This window comes from Sturnira hondurensis, unplaced genomic scaffold, assembly GCF_014824575.4.
Source record: "Sturnira hondurensis isolate 20B ecotype Veracruz unplaced genomic scaffold, ASM1482457v3 Scaffold0014814, whole genome shotgun sequence".
Taxonomy (NCBI): domain Eukaryota; kingdom Metazoa; phylum Chordata; class Mammalia; order Chiroptera; family Phyllostomidae; genus Sturnira; species Sturnira hondurensis.
The window spans coordinates 28,155-51,223 of record NW_028087445.1 but is presented as its reverse complement, the minus strand read 5'-3'; the positions used below and the strand labels follow the sequence as shown (position 1 = coordinate 51,223).

Below are 23,069 nucleotides of genomic sequence, written 5' to 3'. Positions count from 1 at the left end.
TCCTTTTAACATGTCATATAATAATGGCTAATGATGAACTCCTTTAGCTTTACCTTGTCTGGGAAGCACTTTATCTACCCTTTGATTCTAAATGACAGCTTTGCTGAATAGAGTAATCAAGGTTGCAGGTCTTTCCTTTTCATCACTTTGAATACTTCTTGCCAGTCCTTTCTAGCTTGCAAAGTTTCTTTTGAGAAATCAGGTGACAGTCTCTTGGGAACTCATTTGTAGGTAACTATCTGCTTTTCTCTTGCTGTTTTTAAGATTCTTTATCTTTGACCTGTGGCATTTTAATTATGATGTTTATTGGTGTGTTCTTCTTTGCATACATCTTGTTTGGGACTCTGATTTCTGGACTTATATGGATATATCCTTCATCAAATTAGGGATGTTTTCTTTGATTTTTTAGAATACGTTTTCAATTTATTATTCTTTCTCTTTTCTTTCTGGTACCCCCATGATCCGAATTTTGGTACATTTGAAGTTGTTCCAGAGGCTCTTTACAGTATCCTCAATTATTTTCTCTTCTTTCTTTTTGCTGTTCTGATTAAATGTATGTTTCTTCCTTACATTTCAAATTATTGACTTGATTCTCTGCTTCATCAGCTCCACTGTTGATTCACGGTAAATTTTTCTTCATTTTACTTACTGTAACCTTCGTGTATGCCTTGGTCTTTTTTATGCTATTAAAGTAAGCAATGAGTTACTTGAACCTCTTAATAACAACTGTTTTGAACAGTGCATCTGTTAGAATGCTTCTCTACATTTTCTTTATTCTTCTTCTGGAGTTTTGTTTTGCTTTTTTCATTTGGGCTGTATTTCTTTATCTCTTCAATTTGACTACCTCCCTGTGTTTGTTTCTGTGTATTAGGCATAGCTGACATATTTTTTTGTCTCAGTAGCATGAGCTATTGCTGAAAAGTGCACACATAAGTTGGATGGGACACAGCCTTAGGTAATCACTAGGGCTGGGCAACCCATGTGAACCAGGTTAATGGAGTATCAGATATGGTGTCAGTGTTCTTTGGCTCTGTGCAGAAGAGGGCTAAATAAAAGGACAGTTGCTGCTGCCTGGCATCTGGAGTTTTGTCCAGGAGGAGTTTCTGTCCCCCTGCCCTTGCCCTGAGGCCAGATCCTTCATTTTCTCCCCATACGTCACTGGTGCCTTGCTGCCTGCTGCTCCTATGCTGGAGCCCAGAGGAATGAGTCTCCATATCCTCTAAGTCTGTTGTAGACCCTTTAAGAGGAGATGCCTGAGAATCCCACAGTTTCTTCCACCACCTCAACCCCTACTGGTTTTTAGAGCCAGAAGTTATGAAACCTTAAGTTCCTGGCAATGGAACCCTGCTGTGAGTGTTCTGGTATGCTGCTAGGATCCCTTGCCCTGAGGTATCCCTCCTGGTATTTATGAACCACACATGGGCGTGGGACCACATGTTCCTCACCTCTGCCTCTCTGCCCCTCCTACCTATCTGGATGGATGTGATTTCTTTAGTTCCCTGGTTACTTGGCATCCGTAGAGCTCAATTTTCTCAATTCTGGGTGGTAGGGATTTTTCTGGTTTTTAGTTGTGATTTTTGCTGTGATTGTGTGAGGAGGCAAGTCAGGAGGTAAGCCATGTTTTCCTATGCCTCCATATTGTGANTGTCTCAGTAGCATGAGCTATTGCTGAAAAGTGCACACATAAGTTGGATGGGACACAGCCTTAGCTAATCGCCAGGGCTGGGCAACCCATGTGAACCAGGTTAATGGAGTATCAGATATGGTGTCAGTGTTCTTTGGCTCTGTGCAGAAGAGGGCTAAATAAAAGGACAATTGCTGCTGCCTGGCATCTGGAGTTTTATCCAGGAGGTGTTTCTGCCCCCCTGCCCTTGCCCTGAGGCCAGATCCTTCATTTTCTCCCCATACGTCACTGGTGCCTTGCTGCCTGCTGCTCCTATGCTGGAGCCCAGAGGAATGAGTCTCCATATCCCCTAAGTCTGTTGTAGACCCTTTAAGAGGAGATGCCTGAGAATCCCACAGTTTCTTCCACCACCTCAACCCCTACTGGTTTTTAGAGCCAGAAGTTATGAAACCTTAAGTTCCTGGCAATGGAACCCTGCTGTGAGTGTTCTGGTATGCTGCTAGGATCCCTTGCCCTGAGGTATCCCTCCTGGTATTTATCAACCACACATGGGCGTGGGACCACATGTTCCTCACCTCTGCCTCTCTGCCCCTCCTACCTATCTGGATGGATGTGATTTCTTTAGTTCCCTGGTTACTTGGCATCCATAGAGCTCAGTTTTCTCAATTCTGGGTGGTAGGGATTTTTCTGTTTTTTAGTTGTGATTTTTGCTGTGATTGTGTGAGGATGCAAGTCAGGAGGTAAGCCATGTTTTCCTATGCCTCCATATTGTGATTTTCTGAGTCCTGATTTTCTGGATAATGTGATTTTATGTATAATGATTAAGGAAAGAAGCAGGTCATGACATAGCTAGATGACTTTTCAAAGGTTAGAATAACCTTTTATGTCATTTCACTTTAATTGAGATATATTCTGTACTAAAATGAATCCCAATCCATGCAGTTTACATAATAGCAATAGAATATTAAGCAAATATTATCTTTAATCACATTTCTTTTAAAAAGCTAATGTACTTTTAGTGTGTGGCTAGAAAGAAAATCTCAGCTACACAATGATTTTAAATATTGGCAGCTGAAATCTATAAATTACAATGTACTACAATTTTTATGAGATTGAAACATACATTACCTAAAGGTCATGGATACAAGCCTTCTCTTCCTTAGAAAAGCAGTCAACACTAAAGGCCAGTCTGCATTCCTCAAGGGTTGCATGGAACACAGAAAGCAAGTTTTAGAACCAAAGAAAGTGGAAGAAAACAGCAGGAAAGTAATAAGGGTCTGATGCTGAGGGAAGACTGAGAGTTAAGAAAAGTTGGTAGATTTGCAGCATCTTGAAATGTTCTTTCTTAGGACCACAAGGAAACCTTTCCATGGTCCCACACACAGGATATTATGATGTGACAAGATTTACTTAGGTGAAATTAGACAGCTGCCCCCTGGGTTTTCAATATCCTTCTCCATCTGTCCTTCCAAAGAAAAAGTACAAATGTGTCTTCAGCAAAGCCAAAACAAAGGCCAGTGTCTAGAGTTTCTGTTTCATGGTAAAGCTCAGTCTTTGGAAGCCACAGTCACCTGCCAAGGGGCTCAGTCCCCATTCAGTTACTTTAGCACTGTTCCAGACTGCGCTGTTGTACCCAGCTTCCACCTGGAGTCTGCATTTGGAGTACATCGGGCTACTAGACCCTCACAGTCACTACAGAGAGAACAAGTGAGTAAATGGGGCAAGTGAGTATATCTTGGGCCTGGAGACCAGGTCTTTTTTGAAATAACCGATCAACTTCCACTTAAAGAGATACACTTACACTTACATATTTTTTTTCAAATGTTTCAACAAACTCTTTTATTTTGTGATTACATGGTTCTGGCCAACTAACAACCAATGTGATACCCATTGTATCTTATATGGTAACACCCTACAGGGGGTGCTGGAGAATGAATACAATAATAAATATAAGACACCCACGCAATCAATGCTCAACGTACAGCAAATGATTAAAAGTGGCAACCAGGTTGATATCACTTTTTGTACTTAGGGGCTAAAGACTTCCCCACAACTTATTATTAAACATTTATACAGTTCTGTTGAATTGATTATTATTGCATTTACATAAGAAATACAACATCAAACAGAATTAAGTTACTTATTCCAAATTACACAGTAGTAAATTGTAAGTGAAAATAATCAACATTCAGCTTATTAGATTCCATGCTATTGTAAAACAAAAATTCTACATAGCCTGTGTTACTTACCTATTAGTACTATAACAAATTACCAGAAACCTAGTAGCCTAAAGCAGTGCAAACATTTTACTACAAATTTAAAAATACAGTATTGAGGTAAGAGTTAGGTGGTAAGTACACACCCAGGACACCATCACCACCATCAAGGACAGACATATTCATTTATTCTCAAAGTTAACTCTTGCCCCCTTGATTAGTACTATTATTTTATGAGAATGTGTGTGGTAAAAACACATAATATAAAATCTACTCTCTCAGCAAATTTTAAGTACATAGTACAATATTGTTAGCTATAGGAACTATGTTGTACAGTAGGTCTCTACAACTTTCTTGTCAGGCACAACTGAAACTTTGTACCCTCTGAACATCACTACCCTGTTTCCACCTGCCTCCCTGAAAGCTTCCATTCTACTCTATGCTTCTATGAGTTGACAATTTTAGAGTTTACATACAAATGAGATCATACAATATTTTTCTTCCTGTATCTGGCATATTTATATGAGCATAATATCCTCCAGTCTATCCATTTTGCTCTAAAGGTCAGACTTCTTTTTCTTAAATTCGAATAATATATTAGTTATGCATGTACCACGTTTTCTTTATCTTTCCATCCAGTGATGCGCTTTTAAGTTATTACTACATCTTGGCGAGTGTAACAAAACTGCATCAGCAAGGGAGTGCCGGTAGGTGTCATTCTGAGATCCTGATTTTAATTGTTTTCAGTAAATACCGAGATCTGATATTACTGGATCAGTTGGTAGTTCTATTTTTATTTTTTGAGGAACCTCTATAACATTTTCCATCATGACCGTGCCAATTTACTTCTCACAGGGTGCCAGAGTTCCCTTTTCCCCACTGCCTCACCAATACTTATCATTCGGGTTTTGGGTTTTTTTTGCTTTTCTTTTCATTCTTTCTTATTTTCTCCTTCCTTCCTTCCTTCCTTCCTTCCTTCCTTCCTTCCTTCCTTCCTTCCTTCCTTCTTTCCTTCCTTCCTTCTTTTCTTCCTTCTATCATTATTAGCCATCCTTATAGGAAATCTTAAAACAGTAACTTTCATATGCTGCCTTTCCTCCCTTGGTGTTGTCACTGTCAAATTTGTTAACTTTTTATTTGTTAACTTTTTGATACACTAAAAGTCATACCACATGGTTATTTTTTTGTTTTAAAATGTATAAATTTTTAAAGTTTTAAAACATAAGTAATTGAGATCTTTCATATTTGTCCCATATTTCCATTTTCTTTCTTTAATATATATTCTTTATTATATTTTTTGCATTTCTGTTTCTAATGGAACATGACTCAGCCATAAAAATATGTGGAATCTAGCCATTTGTAACAACATGGTTGGAACTAGAGAGTTTTATTCTGAGTGACATAAGACAGACAGAGGAGGGCAAATACCCTATGACTTCACTTATATGTGGAATCTGAGAAACAAAATAAATGACAGAAACAGGCTCACAGATACAGAGAATATTTTGAAGGTTACAGGATATGAGAGAAGTTGGGGAGACAGGTGAATAAGGTGAAGGGTTTAAGAAGTAAAAATTTGCAGTTACAGAATAGTTATGTGTTGTAAAGTATGACATAGGAAATATAGTCAATAATACTGTGCTATCAATGTATGGCTTGAGATGGGTACTAAATGTATCAGTTATCACTTAGTAAGTTATATAATGTTTAATCCCTTTGTTGTACACCACAAACTAACATCATATGTCTTCCGTAATTAAAAATTAAGAACAATTAAAATATCACACTTCTAAATAAAATGGATAAAAAAAAATTGAAACAGAAAAAGGCACCCCTTTCACCTTACTAGTCTTTTCTTTGGCTGTGCAGAAGCTTTTTATTTTGATAAGGTCCTATTTGTTTATTCTTTCCTGATGCAGACTCTGGCCCTTGGGGTCCGTGTGTTGTGGCTGCAACGAACAAATTTGAACAGACTACAGAAATCCTGGGAGGAAAGGGAACAGCATGGCTGCTCTCTAAGTGAGAGACAGGGCCCTGACCCCTGTCTGGACAGGCTTTTATTGTTTTTCTTGGTACATTACATGGAGGATGGTCCTCATTTACTATGTATAAGTTCACTGCAAGCAATTACCTTTTACAGATAACAAAGGAAAGAATATTGCTAATTACTTCAAAGGGAAAGTTGTTAGAGATCAATGGGAAAAGTGGTTGAACTCCATACTTGGGAGGTTTAGCACAGATTTTAGGAAGTTACTTTAGAGGTATGTAGTAAACATTTTCTGCCTCAATCCAGGGTAAGGGATTTTAGCAAAAGCAAGCCTCATAGCAGCTTAGGTACAATGCAGGCCCAATTCTCCACAGGAAAACCTATCTGTGCATATGGGTGTTGTGTGCCTACCTCACTCCCCATCAGTTTTGTGATTCGGGGCCTTGGCTATATTCCCCATGCCATGCAGAATGGTTCCCTATACTTTTCTTTATGTCCCTTGCTCTAGAGGACATATCGGTGAAAATATTGCTGTGTGGAATGTCTGAGATTTTCCTGCCTATGTTCTCCTCTAGGACTTTTATGGTGTCATGATTTATATTTAAGTCTTTTTCCACCTTAAATTTACTTTTGGCATGGCATAGTTGGTGATTGAGTCTGATTTTTTTGCCGGTAGCTGTTCAGATCTCCCAGCACCATTTGTTGAAGGTGCTATTTTTACTCCATTTTATACTCCTGCCCCCTTTGTTGAATATTAATTGACCATAGAGACTTAGGTTAATTTCTGGGCTCTCTCTTCTGTTCCATTTGTCTATGTGTCTGTTCTTATGCCAATACCAGACTGTTTAGATTACTGTGGCCTTGTTGTATAGTTTGATATCAGGAACTGTGATCCCTCCTACTTTGTTCTTCTTTCCCAAAATTGCTGAGGCTATTCAGGATCACGTATGGTTCAATAGAAATTTTTGAAATGTTTTTTCTATATCTGTGAACTGTGTCATTGCTATTTTTAATAGGGATTACATTGAATCTATAAAATATTTTGGGCAGTATGGACATTTTGATGATGTTAATTTTTCCAATCCACAAATATGGATTGGAAAAATATGGGGTGCATATGTTCTTTGGGATCGGTGTTTTAGGGTTCTTAGGATATAATCCTAGCAGTGGAATTGCTGGGTCAAAAGGCAAGTCCAATTTTAGTTTTCTGAGAAAATTCCATACTGTTTTCCATAATGGTTGTACCAATCTGCAATCCCACCCAGGGGACCAGGGTCCCCTTTTCCCCACACCCTCTCCAACATTTGTTATTTATTGCTTTGTTTATGATAGCCATTCTGACTGGTGTAAAGTGGTATCTCATTGTGGTTTTAATTTGCATCTCTCTGAAAGCAAGTAACATTGAGCATCTCTTTATGTGTCTCTGGGTCCTCTGTATGTCCTCCTTGGACAAGTGTCTGTTCAAGTCCTTTCCCCATTTTTTAACTGGGTTAATTGTCTTCTTAGAGTGAAGTTGTGTGACTTCTTGGTATATTTTGGAGATCAAACCTTTGTCTGAGGTATCATTGGCAAATATGTTTTCCCAAACATATAGTTCTCTTTTTATCTTAATATTTTTTCTTTAGCCATGCAGACACTTTTTATTTTGATGAGATCCTATTTGTTTATTCTTTCCTTTCTGTCCCTTGCTCTAGGGGATATATCAGTAAAAATGTTGCTGCGTGAAATATCTGAGAGTTTCCTGACAATTTTCTCGTCTAGGATTTTAATGGTGTCATGGCTTATATTTAAATCTCTTATCCATCTTTAATTTATTTTTATGTATGCTGTAAGTTGGTGCTCAAGTTTCATTTTTTTGCACATAGCTGTCCAGTTGTCTCAACACCATTTGTTGAAGAGGCTATTTTGACTCCATTTTATGTTACTGCCCCCTTTGTTGAATATTAGTTGCCCATAGAGACTTGGGTTTATTTCTAAACTCTCTGTTCTGTTCCATTGGTCTATGTGCCTGTTTTTATACAAGTACCAGGCGGTTTTGATTATAGTGGCCTTGTAACACAGTTTGATATCAGGTATTGTGATCCCTCCTACTTTGTTCTTCTTTCTCAAAATTGTGGCTACTATTTGGGGTTATTTATGGTTCCATATAAATTTTTGAAGTGTTCTATGTCTGTGAAATATGCCATTGGTACTTTGATAGGTATTGCATTGAATCTGTAAATTCCTTTGGATAGTAAGGCCATTTTGATGTTGTTAATTCTTCCAATTCATGAACACAGTATATGTTTCCATTTGTTTATGTCTTCCTTGGATTCTTTCTTCAATGTTGTGCAGTTTTCTGTATACAGGTCTTTTACCTCCTTAGTTCGGTTTATTCCCAGATATTTATTTTTCTTTTTGCTGTATTGAATGGGATTTTTCTTGATTTCAGCATCTGCTGTTTCATTGTTAGTATACAAAAATGCCTTGGGTTTCTGTATATTGACTTTGTATCCCGGTGTTTTGCCAAATTCGTTTATTAGGTCGAGCAGTTTTTTGATAGAGTCTATAGGATTTTCCATGTACACTATTCTGTCCTCTGCAAACAATGACAGTTTTGTTTCCTCCTTTTCAATTTGGATGCCTTTTATTTCCTTTTCTCGTCTGATCACTGTGGCTAAAACTTCCAATAACATATTGAATAGAAGTGGTGAAAGTAGACAACCTTGTCTTGTTCCTGATCTTAGTGGAAAGGATTTTAGTTTTTGTCCATTGAGTATGATGTTGATTGTAGGTCTCTCATATATGGCCCTTATTATATTGAGGAATGCTCCCTCTATTCCCACTTCGCTGAGTGTTTTTGTTATGAATGGGTGTTGTACCTTATCAAAAAAGCTTTTCAGCAGCTATTGATATGATCATGTGATTTTTGTCTATACTTTTATTTATGTGATGTATTACATTTACTGATTTGCGAATATTGAACCACCCTTGCATCCCTGGGATGAGTCCCGCTTGGTCATGATGTTGATCTTTTCAATGTATTGTTGGATGCAATTCACCAATATGTTGTTGAGGATTTTAGCATCTATGTTCATCAGCAATATTGGCCTGACGTTTTCTTTTTTTGTTGTGTCTCTATCTGGTTTTGTAATTAGGATGCTGGCTTCATAAAAAGAGTTTGGGAGTCTTCCATCATTTTGAATTTTTTGGAATAGTCTCTGAAGGATAGGAGTTAGCTCTTCCTTAAATGCTTTGTAGATTTCTCCTGTGAAACCATTTGATCCAGGGCTTTTGTGTGACCGGAGTTTTTTGATTACTGCCTCAATTTCATTTGCTGTTATTGGCTAGTTCAGGCTTTCTGCTTCTACTTCATTGAGTTTTGGAAGATTATATTTTTCTAGAAATTTGTCCATTTCACCTAAATTTTCAAATTTCTTGGCATACAGTTCTCCATAGTTAATTTCTTACAATTCCTTCTATTTCTGTGGTGTCAGTTTTAATCTCTCCTCTTTCCTTTTTGATTGTTTGTTTGGGTCCTCTCTCTTCTTTTCTTATGAGCTTACTTAAAAGCTTGTCGGTTTCCTTTATCTTTTCAAAAAACCAGCTCCTGGATTCATTGCTCCTTAGGATTGTACTTTTAGACTCTATGTCATTTAATTCTGCAAGTTGTGTTGAAGATTACGGTTAACACTATATATAAAGACCTTCTATCTCTTCTCTACTGACTGTGACTGTAAATATCATAAAATACTCTTCTGCTGTCATAAACCATTTTGCCTCCCCCTCCAAATGATCACACACACACACACATAAACAAAAGGAGTAGGTGGAAGCATAGAACATCAAAATACATGAAGGCGACTATACCACTGAATTTCAAAGTTTTTCTACCAAGGAGTTCACACCATTTGTTTCTGGAAACAAATGAAATTGAACTCACAACAACCCAAAACATATGGGACATGGCGAAGGCAGTCCTGAGAGGGAAGGGAAGTTCATAGCAATACAGGCTTACCTAAAGAAGATAGAAACATTTCAAAGAAACAACCTAACCCTACACCTACAAGAACTTGAGGAACAACAACAGAGACTGCCCAGAGCAAGTAGAAGGAAGGAAATTACTAAGATCATTTGTATCATTGTCCTTTGATCCACTCATTTACTGACTGGCACTTGGGTTCCTTCCAACAATTGGCTATTGTAAATTGTGCTACTGTGAACATTTGGGTGCATAAGTTCTTTTGAAATGGCATTTCAGGACTCTTGGAGCATAATCCCAGCAGTGGAATTGCTGGGTCAATAAGGAGTTCAATTTTTAATTTTGTGAGAAAAATCCATACTGTTTCCCACAGTGGCTGCACCAGTCTGCATTCAAACCAAGAATGTACTAGGATTTCCTTTTCTCCACAACCTTGCCAGCATTTATTGGTTGTTGATTTGGTTTTGATGGCCACTCAGACCCATGTGAAATGCTAAATCATTGTGGGTTTTTAAAAATATTTTATTTATTCATTTTTAGAGAGAGGTGAAGGGAAGGAGAAAGAGTGGGAGAGAAACATCAATGTGTGGTTGCCCTTCATGTGTCCCCTACTGGGGACCTGGCCTGCAATCCAGGCATGTGCCCTGACTGGGAATCAAACCAGCGACCCTTTGCTTCACAGGCCCGTGCTCAATCCACCAAGCTACACCAGCCAAGGCTCATTGTGGTTTGAATTAGCCTTTCTTTGATGGCTAGAGATGCTGAGCATCCTTCATATGTCTATAGGCCCTCTGTATGTCCTCCTTGGAGAAGTATCTGTTCAAGTCCATTGCCCATTTTTTAGTTGGATTGTTTTTCTTCCTCTAGTAGAGTCATTTATATGTTTTGGAGATCAAACCATTGTCCAAGGTATCATTGAAAAATATATTTTCTTATATGGTTGGTTCTCCTCATTTTGCTGATGTTTTCTTTAGCTGTGCAGAAGCTTTTTAATTTGATGAAGTCCCACTTGTTTATTCTTTCCTTTATGTCCATTACTGTAAGGAACATATTGGTGCAAATATTGCTGTGTGGAATATCTGAGATTTTCTTGCCTATGTTATTCTCTAGCACTTTTATGGTGTCATGACTCATACTTAAGTCCTTTATCCATCTTGAGTTTATTTTTGTGTATGGTGTAAGTTGGTGGTCAAGTTTCACTTTTTTGCATGTAGCTGCCCACTATCCCAACATCGTTTTTTGAAGAGGCTATTTTTACTTCACTTAATGCTTCTGCCCCCTTGGTGGAATATTAATTGACTATAGAGATTTGGGTTTATTTATGGGCTCTCTGTTCTATTCCATTGGTCTATGTGCCTGTTTTTATGCCAGTACCATGCTGTTTTGATTACAGTGGTCTTGCAATATAGAGCAATGTCAGGTATTGTGATCCCTCCTACTTCATTCTTCTTTGTCAAAGTTGCTGTGGCTATTCATGGTCATTGACTATTCAATAAAGTTTTTTTGAAATGTTTATTTTATATCTGTGAAATATGTCGCTGATATTTTAATAAGGATGTTGTTTCATCTATAAATTGCTTTGGGTCAATATGGATATTTTCACGAAGTTAATCCTTCCAGTCCATGAATACAGTGCATGTTTCCATTTATTTGTGTTTCTTAATTTCTTTTTTTAGATTTCTGAGTACAGATTTTTATCTCCTTAGTTACCCATATTCCAAGAAACTTTATTATTTTTTGTTAAAGTACAAAATTGCTTTCAAGTAAATGGTGATTGCCTTGATGATTACATTACCCTCTGAGTAGTCATCTAGTGGTGTCATGACCTGCTTCCTTCCCTAATCATTATCCAGATAATCCGAAAACTCAGATTATAACAAAACAGAGGCATAGAAAAACATGGCTTGTTTCCTGTCTTGCCTCCATACTCAGCCAAAAAAATTTACAGGAAAAAAAAGAGACAACTATTACAGAAAATTAAAAACAATTGAGCCTTAAGGGAACTCTGACAAGCAAGGAATTAAAAAAATTACACTCATCCAGATATGTAGGAGGGGAAGAGATATAGAGATGAGGAACATATATATGGTTCCACCCCCATCTATAGTTGATAAAAATCAGGAGGGATATCTTAGGGGCAAGGGACCTTAGCAACACACCAGAAAACCCAGACCAGGATTGCAGTGCCAGAAAGATAAGTTCCTCTGACTTCTGTATTTACAAAACAGTCGAGGCTGTACCATTGGAAGAAACTTTGGGATTCTCAGGCATCTCCTCTTACAGGGTTTAAAACAGACTTAGGATGTTTGAAGACTCATTTCTTCCAGGCTCCAGCACTGGAGCAGCAGCTATAAGGGCACCAGTTGCATATGGCAAGAAAATAAAGTATCTGGCCTCAGGGCAAGGGCAGGCGGACAGCTTTTTCCTGGACAAAACTCTAGAGGCCAGGCAGCAATTGTCCTTTTATTTAGCCCTCTTCTCCACAGAGACACAGAACTCTGACACAGTATCTGATACTCCATCAACCTGGTTCATATGGGTTGCCCAGCCTTGGTGATTACCTAAGGCTCTGTCACATCCAAATTATGTGCTCACTTTTCAACAATAGCCCAGGCTACTAACACAAAAAATACATCAGCTATGCCTAATACACAGAAACAAATACAGAGAGGCTGTCAAATTGAAGGGACAAAGAAATGTAGGCCAAAAAAAAAAAAAAAAAAAAAAAAAAAAACCTCCAGAAGAAGAATAAAGAAAATAGAGATAAGGATTCTAACAGATGCAGAGTTCAAAACACTTGTTTGTAAAAGGCTCAAGTAACTCATTGGTTACTATAAGAACATGAAAAAGACTGAGGAATAAATGAAGGTTACACTAAATAAAATAAAGAAAAATTTACAGTGAATCCACAGTAGAGTTGATAAAACAGAGAATCAAATCAATAATTTGGAATGTAAGGAAGAAAGAAAAATTCAATCCGAACAGTAAGAAGTAGGAATACAAAGTAATTGAGAATAGGATAAAAAGCCTCTGGAACAACTTCAAATGTATCAGCTCTTGATTCACAGGGATACCAGAAAGAGAACAGAAAGGACAATAAATTAAAAACTTATTTGAAATAAATGTTCAAGGAAAATGTCCCTAACTGGGTGGAAGATATAGACATACAAGTCCAGGAATCACAGAGAGTTCCAAACAAGGAGGACACAAAGAAGACAACAACAAGACAAATCATAATTAAAATGTCACAGGTTAAAGATAAAGGGAGAACTTTAAAAGTGGCAAGAGAAAAGCAGATGCTTACCTACCAAGGAGTTCCCAAGAGACTGTCACAGATTTCTCAAAAGAAACTTAGCAGGCTACAAGGAATTGGCAAGAAGTATTCAAAGCAAAGAAAAGTAGGTTCCTACAAACTAGATTACTCTTTCCAGCAAAGCTACCATTTAGCATGGAAGGGAAGATAAAGTTCTTCCCAATAAGGTAATGGCAAAGGAGTTCACCATCAGCAAATCACTATTATATGAAATGCTCTAAAGATTTTTTTCAGCATTATGCTAAGCAAAAGAAGCCAAACGGTGAAAGACAAATAACATATTATCTCACCTTTAACAGGATCCTAAACAACAAAACAAACAAGCAAGTGCAATATAACCAATAACACTGAAATAGAGAACAGGCTGACAGTGACCAGAAGGGAAAGGGGAGGGAATTTTAGAGGAAAGGGGGGAGGGTTTACAGGAATGAGTATAAAGGACACATGAACAAAAACTAAGAGGGGTGGAAATAGGAGGAAGGTGGGGAGCACTGAGGGCATGAGCTAGGATGGGAGTAAAAAACAGAGAACTGTACTTAACAACAACTAAAAAACATTTTTTAAAAAGGATAATACTATAAAAAATTAAACATGAAAAAAATTATTTCAGAAAAGGAAGGAGATCAAACTATAAGCATTAAAATGATAATTCACCACTATCAAAGCAAACTAAAGAATCACAATAGAAATTATCATAGATATAGAGATTATTTGGAGGCTCATTAGCTGGGAGGGGGAAGGAGGAGAATGGGGGAAAAGGCCCAGGGATTACAACGAACAAACTGGTACGTAATGAATAGACAGGGATTTGCTAAAAACAGTATAGGAAATGGAGAAGCCAAAGAACTTCTATGAGTGATCCATAGATATGAACTAAGGGGAGGGTTGCTGAAGCAAGAGGGTGGTTATCTGATGGAATGGGCCACAGAAGGACAAATTGGGACAACTGTAATAGCGTAATCCATAAAGTATAGAAATGTTATTGAGAATAATGAGGAACACAGGTACTCTGCATTCAGTTGTGTCCTTACCTGAACATAAGTTCCACTCCTAACACTCCATACCTCAGAACATGATCTCACTTGGAAATATGGGTAATTGCAGAAGCAATTAGTTAATATCTGGTTATCCAGGACTAAGGTGTACATCCTCAGTTAAATATGACTCATGTTTTTGTAAGAAGAGGCACAGAGGGAGAAGGCGGCTTTGTGGCTACAGAGACAGAGATTGCAGTGATGCACTGACAAACCAGGGGTTGTCAAGGATGACTTGACAATGCCAGAGAGAGAGAAAGTGCAAAGTCGAATTGCACCCTAGACCTATCACAAAATGCTGTTGCTTCTCTGCTGTTCTTTCTTTGCCACAAGATTTTGTGCTTTGTTTCATCAGTGTTAGGAAAATAAAACAATGTCCATCCAGTGTATGCTTCATAGACTGATTTATTGTTTCAGGAAACATTTTTTGGTGAATTTTATGGTACTTCAGTACAGAGAACAAAACAGAAAAAAATCAAATAGTGAAGAGGCTATAAGCACTACTGTTAGAACTACTGATCATTGATCTCGGGTGTATGTTTTTCATCTAACATGATTTGATTGACTTTTTATCACATCTGAAATTTGTACACAGGAAGTTTTTTCATGGGCTACATTTTTTAAGTCCCAATCTAATACCAAAGAGAATACAATTAATGCTCTACTTTCAGAACTGTTTTACAAAATATGCTTGCCAAGACGTTTCAGATGTATTTCTTGTATGCAGGCTGATAATATCTTGCTAGAAGGGGAAATTGTTCTCAAATAAGAAGAATGGTCATGAGTAGAGAACAAAGAAGACTTCAGACCAAGGCTGTGGAGAAAGAGAAACATTATTTTCACTAAACTACAGACTAACTCATTGCTAATACCTCTATACGTTCTCGTTTTTCACTTGGCTCCTTTGTGTCTGACCAAGTGTTCAAAATCACCTTTTTGTTACCCTTTTCTTGGTCTCCACCAAATGATGGTCAGGGTCTTCTGGGCCTCTCATTTCTGCATGTTTCAAAGCTTGAAAAAGAACTAAAAATAGAACATGCCCTTTTTTATCAGCTTATTGTAAGAATTGATTGACCACAGGGGATCCTATTTCCTACTGGTTATTTATGTGCTTGCCCACCTTCCCTTTAAAAGCTAGTGCTAATCTTTGCATACCACTGTGTACCCTTTAAAAAAGACTTTTCTGTTAGATATTGAGATTTAAGATTGAGCACTTTAAGATTTCTGAGATTTGAGCACTCTCCTCATGGCCAGTCTTTTTTCCGAATAAAGTCTTTGTTTGTCTGTGTTTGTGTAAGTATATCCTTGACATGACATAGGACCTTGACACAAACCATACCTTAGTTAAAGTCATTCACATGGAAAAATTTTACTACAATTATCTAAAGTAGTTATGCACTCAGACTCTGCTTTAGAATTTATTGCTGGTACCTCTGCTACTTCTTTTTTGGTTCAAGCTCTTATTTTTCACCTAACTGTGATAGTTTCCCAATGAACTCCTTCATGGTCTGTCTGTACTCAATGTCACCCACTGGCCAAACTCCTGCCTGTGTAATATGCTTCAAGAACACAGTAATCAAAGCAATCACACCAGTGCTTTTTCAAATGGTATTCTAAATGCTGATGGCCAGCTTTGATATTCAACTTTACAGTAGGTAATAAGCTGTATACTGCAGAGACTCAATGGTGTTTATATTCCAGTGCTATGTCACTGCTTGCTCACAGTGAGGCCCAGAAGAAGTATCTGGTGACTGAATGAATACATATGTCAGCTGAACCCCTATTTCCTCAAATAATATCACAAGTAACAGCTTTTATTTCCAATTGTTTCTTTCCAGTCACCAAAAGAACTCCTTCTTTCCATGTCTTTAAATCTTCCATTCTCATCACCAAACTAATTATATAACAAGCTATGACTTTTCCTTGTACCTATCTCAGGGTCTTAAGAAACATTGACCAAATAAGAAAAAATGTATTAGATAAATTTCTATCATTTTTGTTTTCACTTGTCTCCTCTCACATGAGATTCAGTTCTGCATGCTAGCTCATTTGGCTTTTGAATTTGCATGCTATTGAATTTCAAACTAAACATATTTTTAATGTTCCATAATTTATTTATTTATTTATTTATTTTATTTTTTTAATTTAACTTTTGTTCAAGTACAGTTTTCTTTCTTGTATTCCCAGCCCTGCACCCCCCCCAGTGCTCCCCACCCCCTCCCATCTCCACCCCCCATCTTAGTTATTGTCCATGTGTCCTTCATATTTATTCATGTGAGTCCATAATTTAAACCTAGTCACAGAGGCACAAAGCAAAATTCCCTAAAAACCAAAACAGAAAAAGAAATCCATCACCACCTCAACAAACAGATACAGACCACATGATTACATTGGCTCTTTCCTGAGAGGCACATTCGCTAAGCACTTTAATGTGCTAGTCCAGTTCTGAGAATTTACATCCATTTCTTTTTTAAAATATTTTATTTATTTATTTTTAAAGAGTGGAGAAGGTAAAGATAAAGAGGGGAGAAAAACATCAACGCATGCTTGCCTCTTGGTTGCCCTACACTGGAGCCACAACTTGGCTTAAAACCCAGGCATGTGCCCTGACTGGGAATCAAACCAGCGAACTTGGGTTTTCAGGGGAATGTTCAATCCATTGAGCCACACCAGCCAGAGCTGCATTTCTTTTTCTTCCCCTTCCTTGTCTGGTTTCATCTTTCATTCAATCCATCATCAGATCTGATGATTCCTCTTCATAGCCTTTCTCCTATTACTTTTAAGTCTTTCTATCATAAGTCTATCTCAGGTCCCCTTCCCATCTCCTTAAATACAGCATACACATTTCATTCATGTATGTGTCCCTCAAATGATATTCTTAACATATTCTCTCTTGATCAATTATATTCACCTATTACCTAATGCCTGGGGAGTAAATTCAGACTCTTTGCCCTGTCAATAATGGGAATTCTTTTAAAAATATTATCCATGTGCATTCAAAAAGACTTGAAATTTGCTAGAAGTATTTCAACTTTAAATTACCGAACTGCTCTGCTCTGTAGAGATATTCAATCTTTCCTGAATTTTATATTGGAGCAGTGTCCCCATCCTTAACGCTCACCGCAGTGCCACGGCAAAGTGGCTCCAACTCTCCTGTGGTCTGATTCAGTTGGGGGCCTTGTTGAAATACAGATTCTGATTGAATAGCTCTGGGTGGGCTTCAGACTCTAAATTTCTGACAGGTTCCCAGATGGCGTGTGAGCCGCTAGTCCAAACATTTCACTTTAGAAAGCTATCCAGGCACAGATTTAGTGGCAGGGCATCGTGGAGTCACAGTTACATACAACTCTAATCACGGGCATTGATGGAGTATGTCTATCAATAGTCTCCCCAATTTTATGAAGTGGTCACTTAGTGTTACAATGCCTGTTTGTCCATTATTAAAAAGCAGTTTGGAAAAGATTAGGAATAGTTTAAGGTTATGAAAATGCTAGTGTTGAACCAGGATTAAAAAAAACACCAGAGCTCCCATTTGAAAATCCCACGTCTAATCATACCAAGACAGGTGTTTTGTCTTAGAAACTTTTAGATGAATAAATGTACTTTAGGAGAGCTACACTTGCTCATCTTGCTTGAGCTGTTCTGCTTTGGTTTTCTGACTTGGTTTTGTTTATTCTGGTTTTAAGTATCACACTGAAATTTCTGGAGAACAAAAAATGTCACCAGATCCTTGGCCGGTGGTTCAGTTGGTGGAGCATCATCCTTTGCATCAGTATGGTTACAGGTTCTATTTCCTGTCATGGGACCTACCTAGGGTGCAGGTTAGATCCCTATCGGAGCACGCGTGAGAGGAAACTATACTACATTTCTCTGTCACACATTAAAGTTTCTCTCTCTCTCTTTCTCTATCACTTTCTCCCTCCCACTCTTTCTAAAATCAATAAAAACATATTCTGTAGTGAGCATTTAAAATTAGTAATAAAAAATAAGAGATAAACACAGTTTTCAATGTTATTAGTTGTAGCTTACCTCTGGAATCCATCCTGTGCTTATTGGTTTCTTCCATATACAATAGGCTCTGAATATTCTTGTGAGTTTGATTGATATGAATATGGGTCATTCCCTCCCTGAAAAGACAATGGCAGAGAATTGAGACAATGACAGTGTAAATATTTCACAGTCATTTCAATGAGAAGCTGAGTTTTAAAACCTAGACCCTCATAGATCATCTACATGTTTGATTTTTCAAATTTTTATTAGGCTTTCACTTTGTTGGAAAAAAATGGTTAATAGAAGAGCTAAATAGTAATCCATATGCAGCTATACTGTTTGTTGACAATTCTATTCTTTTATAATATAGGTGAATCCATTGATTATGGACAACTCCTCATACAATTTTAAATGTTTCTTAAAATATTATCTCTGAGCTCCTACTTTGCCCATCCTTCAATTTTCCAGGGAGACAGAATTTATTAATTTCAAGTCTGGTGGAATTGCTACTTCCCACTCTTGACCTATAATGACCTTGCTGTTTCTTCAAATTCCTACTTTTTAAAATATTCACTTCTGTTCATTTTAATATCTTTATTTATCCCTTTTGATATTTTAATTTGGTACCATGTAAAATTCATCCACTTACTGTATTAGTAAGAATTTTTGAGACCTTATTGCATTGAAATGGAATGTGAAAATTACATGATATCAAGAATACATTTCTTTTAAAAATACTAGATAAATGAAATTTTCTCTCTTATGTAACAAGATCAATTTAACTTAACCTGATGACTTCAGCATCCTCCACAAGAATCAAAACAGTGAAAACTTACCCCATCTTCTGTGTTTTTAGCAGTTTCTGTGCTCCCTTAGGCATGTATTATATTTTATAGAAATAGAAATTCAGTTATTTTTTAGGCTAAGACAAATATTTACCAAGATACTTGCATTTTGTGAAATCACTTGGCTTCTTCAGGGTAGCCTTAGAAGTCTCTATCTAGATGCTACCAGTACACACCCTGTGGGTCCTTGACCAGTACATCATAGATAAATAAACTCAATGTAGAGCTTATTTCCTCTCTCAAGAATCATGTGTCTGAGATAAGCTTTGATTCTTGTAATAGAATAAATACACAAAGAAGAAGATGTATTTCATTATATCACAGATAGGGAATACTTATTCTCCTTGGGAATTCATTGTATTTCTTTATATAGAGATGATCACTCTGTTAAAATAAAGAACAATTAAAATTGTTTTCCATGTTTAATTATCAAGTTTTCTAGAAAATGAAAATGTCTTACCTCCTCTGAAGAAGAAGAAGAAAAAGCTCCCTTAAAAAAGAAAAAGAAGACAAGAGTGAACATCTCAGTTTCATAATTTTAGATTGAGTGTCAAAAGTCACTTAGTTGCCACAATTATGATTAAACAAATGGAGGCAAAGTCTTAGGTAACTGAAACCCTAAGCCAATTGTTCTATGATTAGTGACATCTCTAACCTAAACCAGGACCTAGGCTTTGGCTATTTTGTATTTGCTACATTCTCATACCATTTCCCTTGAGTGGTAGTTTCTTTTGTCTGTGATTAGAAAAAATCTATCCCTGTGACAAGGAGACTGAAATGGAAAAGTTAAAATTTGGGTTAGTTCAAGATCAGTGTTTTCTAGGTTGGTGTGTTTTAAGTGTCTGAAATTCTATGGCTCTTGAAATATAGATTATACAGGTGTTATGATTATGTTTTCTCTGTTCTTGGATTTTCATTTCTTCTCACGTGCACTTCTCTGTGTGCAGTTCTAGTCACTTGCACTAGTGACTCTCTGTGGGCACCTAAGAATTGTCCCAAGTCCTTAAAGTACTGATGTAAGGTAATTCAAATAAATTGCTCATTCAAAACACTAGAATTGACAAAGCCATGTTTGGGCAATGGAAACATGGTTCTTACTTCAAGGAAATAGAAACATTCTCTGAATAATTACTGAAAACATATTCTCAAATTTCTTCTGCTATACTTACAATCACGGCGAACATGAGAGCCATGATAAAGGCCAAGGCAAGGATCTTCATATTTGGCTGAGTCCTGTGAAAACACATGGGACAAATCAGTAATACAGTCATTCCTGTGCTTTCAAATCATCTATTGATCAAACTGTGATCTGCAGCTTTGTGAACCTGGCTGGAGGTACAGAGTATTCAAACCCGTTGCATTACATCACGGACCTTAGAGACAAGTAGGGGACATTGCTGTGGTATACAGGTACTAAAGTATCATGAAGGCAGACAAAATGGACATCTGAAACTGACCAAGACAGGAAAGGAATAATAAAGTAAAGAGAAAAGGCAAAGCTTGTGTAAGATTATATACTGGGTTGGTAAGAGAATTTGTTGAGTTTTTTTCCATACCATGGCTTTAGTAGTGCTTAGTTGTCTTTTACTTCATTTGAAAGAATTTTGTTAGATTGTGTTGTGACAGTTGTCACATCAGAATGTTTTTTTAAAAAAGTTATCAAAATTGGTGAATTTTTGTAGAGCCATTTTAATAGTGAAGATGGAAGAAAAACAACATTTTCAGCATATTATGGTTTATTATTTCAAGAAGATAAGAATACAACTGAAACACCGAAGATTTGTGCAGTGTATAAAGGAGGTTCTGTGACAGATTGAACTTGTCAAAAGTGATTGGCAAAGTTTCTTGGTTCTATTGACATTTTGGCCAAATACTCCTTTGTTGTGGGGATGCATTGGAGGATGTTTAGCAGCAACCCTGTCCTCTACCCACTAGAGTCAGGAGACATCCTACATACTCAAAATATCCAAATGAATAAACTTACTGGTGAAAGCAGAAAAAAAGCTATCCTTTTTTAACAGAAAATACTAAATGAACTATTTGGCCAACCAATAGAATAGATAAGACACCGTTTGAGAAAGTTGCAAATAAATAAAACTGAGAGTGAAGATAGTATGTAGAAAATGAACTCATTCACCAGGTAAGAAGAGCAAAAACAAAGACAGGCTAACCATTTAGGTTGCTCTGAAATTATAGGGACTTTACCTAGGACATATGGGGTGTTAGTTAAGGCAGAGTTTGAAGAAATATTCAGAAGTTAGAATTATAAGTAGCAGGGACTCTTTTTGTAATACAGATAGAGAACCAGTCAAGTTCCTGACTTGAGAATTGTAGAGTTGGTATAACCCTAGTATTAGAACATGAAAGATAATGAATAAAATACAATTAAATTATAAAGAAGTTTCAGGGAAAATATATGAAGATACTTTGAGAGATTGATTTAATCTCCAAATTATCTTTATCAGTGAAATTAACCTACTCTGGAACTCATTGATACATTTTTTTAATTCAGTTGATACAAATGAACTCAGTTCTGTTGACGTTGTATAAGAAATATAGCAAACTATTTATTTCTCAGTTATAGATTTCTAAATGAAAACACTTTGTGAACTATAAAGGTAAAAAAATTGATGAAGTTGTTTTCTTCTTCATCACTTTTGGCATCAGTTTTGAGAGTAAAATAGAATGACTTTTTTTCTGATGATAGGGTAACTTTTCTTCTGCCTAATAATTTAAATCTCTAACATATGAAACAGAATTTGTGACTGATGTTATTTTTCTTATCCCTGACCTGCTGATATTGCTGCATTTGTAGAAATTCAGGACTGTGTCACTGGAAAAATTAAAAATATATATATTTATTGAATAAGGTTTTATTCCTGCTATATACCAAACATTCACTTCTGTTATGATACAAATAAAGATGCTGCTTTTAGCATTATTCATACCTCAAATTTGATTGAAAGTAGAGGATTAAGGATAATCCACAGAAACTGGCCTTCTACCAATAAACAGAAATCCAGATGGAAATTTTAAGATCTTTAAAAGAATGTTATCTGAAGAAGACAACAAGGAAATTTGACATAGTATACAAACTTGTTTTTAACCAAATCACAAATGAAATGAATATAAATTAAATAAAATACATTAATAATAATAATCAGTTACACACGGCTAATAATGCAGACAGTCAGAAAGTATTTTACTGATAGAAAAGATGAAGAAAAGGTAAATAAAATGAGTTAGTGGTGGTACTGCAGTAACTTTGATGAAGCTTAATTAAACCTTTAGAGTAATATCCACATTTGCAAAAGGAGAGCTTATGCTATTCTAACGATAATTTTCTTATAAAATATAACCATGAAACTTAACTTCAAAGTAAAGCACATGATCAAATAGGAGATATTTTGTATTTAGTCAAGAAAACATAAAGATGTGTCGGTTCTGTCACAGCAGAGACCCCTGAGCAGAGCTCCCCCTTGCTCCTCATCACTCATTTGGTGCAGCGTCGCTGTCAATGCACAGGCATTGGGACCCTGTCCTCGCCTTCAGATCCTGACAAACGATTGCTGTTTCTTTGTTTCTGTAGAAAAATTTCTCAATAAATTTTATACATTTAGAAATAATTTACAAGTCATTCTAGCAAACAAAAATTAGAATAAGACATCATATCAGGTTGTCAATGAATATATTACCTTTACTCAAGAGGAGACGCACAAGTTCAAGAAGCTGAAATGGCGAAGCCCTTTCTTGTGATGTCCTTTTCTGGAAGACTGATGTATTTATATACACTGAAATCCTGCATTTGTTTTTCTAAATTATGTCAGTTATGAGATCATATTATTCAACTAAAAATAATGCCCAATATCTTTCTTGGCAGGTACAAAGAATGAACTTAAACTTTACAATAGATGATTGTGAAGCAGAGCCACCAGGAAAATATTTCACCCATCACATTTTAATCCCAGTGTTTGTCTAGGTATGGATGAATAAGACAGAGAAAGGTATGCTAAAGTAAGCACAGAGATGACTTGAATGGTAGAAGTGTTTCTGTAGAACACTATCTGCCCTATTTAAACATATGCATGTCCAAGGTGGA

The 23,069-nt window shown here is 36.7% G+C and overlaps 2 long non-coding RNA genes across 6 annotated transcripts; one reads left to right on the top strand and one right to left on the bottom strand.

Moving 5' to 3' along the window:
• LOC118999321 (uncharacterized) lies at positions 1–18,259 on the top strand. 2 transcript variants are annotated; one of them, XR_005069093.1, is made up of 2 exons: positions 1–12; positions 16,415–18,259. It is a non-coding gene; the product is annotated as an uncharacterized LOC118999321 (long non-coding RNA). The 2 variants fall into 2 exon arrangements; XR_005069092.1 differs by lacking the exon at positions 1–12 and adding an exon at positions 2,635–2,646.
• On the bottom strand, positions 8,290–22,769 carry LOC118999318 (uncharacterized). 4 transcript variants are annotated; one of them, XR_005069089.1, is made up of 3 exons: positions 22,666–22,769; positions 20,140–20,203; positions 8,290–8,301 (listed from the first exon to the last, which is right to left on the bottom strand). It is a non-coding gene; the product is annotated as an uncharacterized LOC118999318 (long non-coding RNA). The 4 variants fall into 4 exon arrangements; XR_005069088.1 differs by lacking the exon at positions 8,290–8,301 and adding an exon at positions 9,405–9,416; XR_005069090.1 differs by lacking the exon at positions 8,290–8,301 and adding an exon at positions 10,445–10,457.
• Positions 22,770–23,069: the final 300 nt, after the last annotated feature.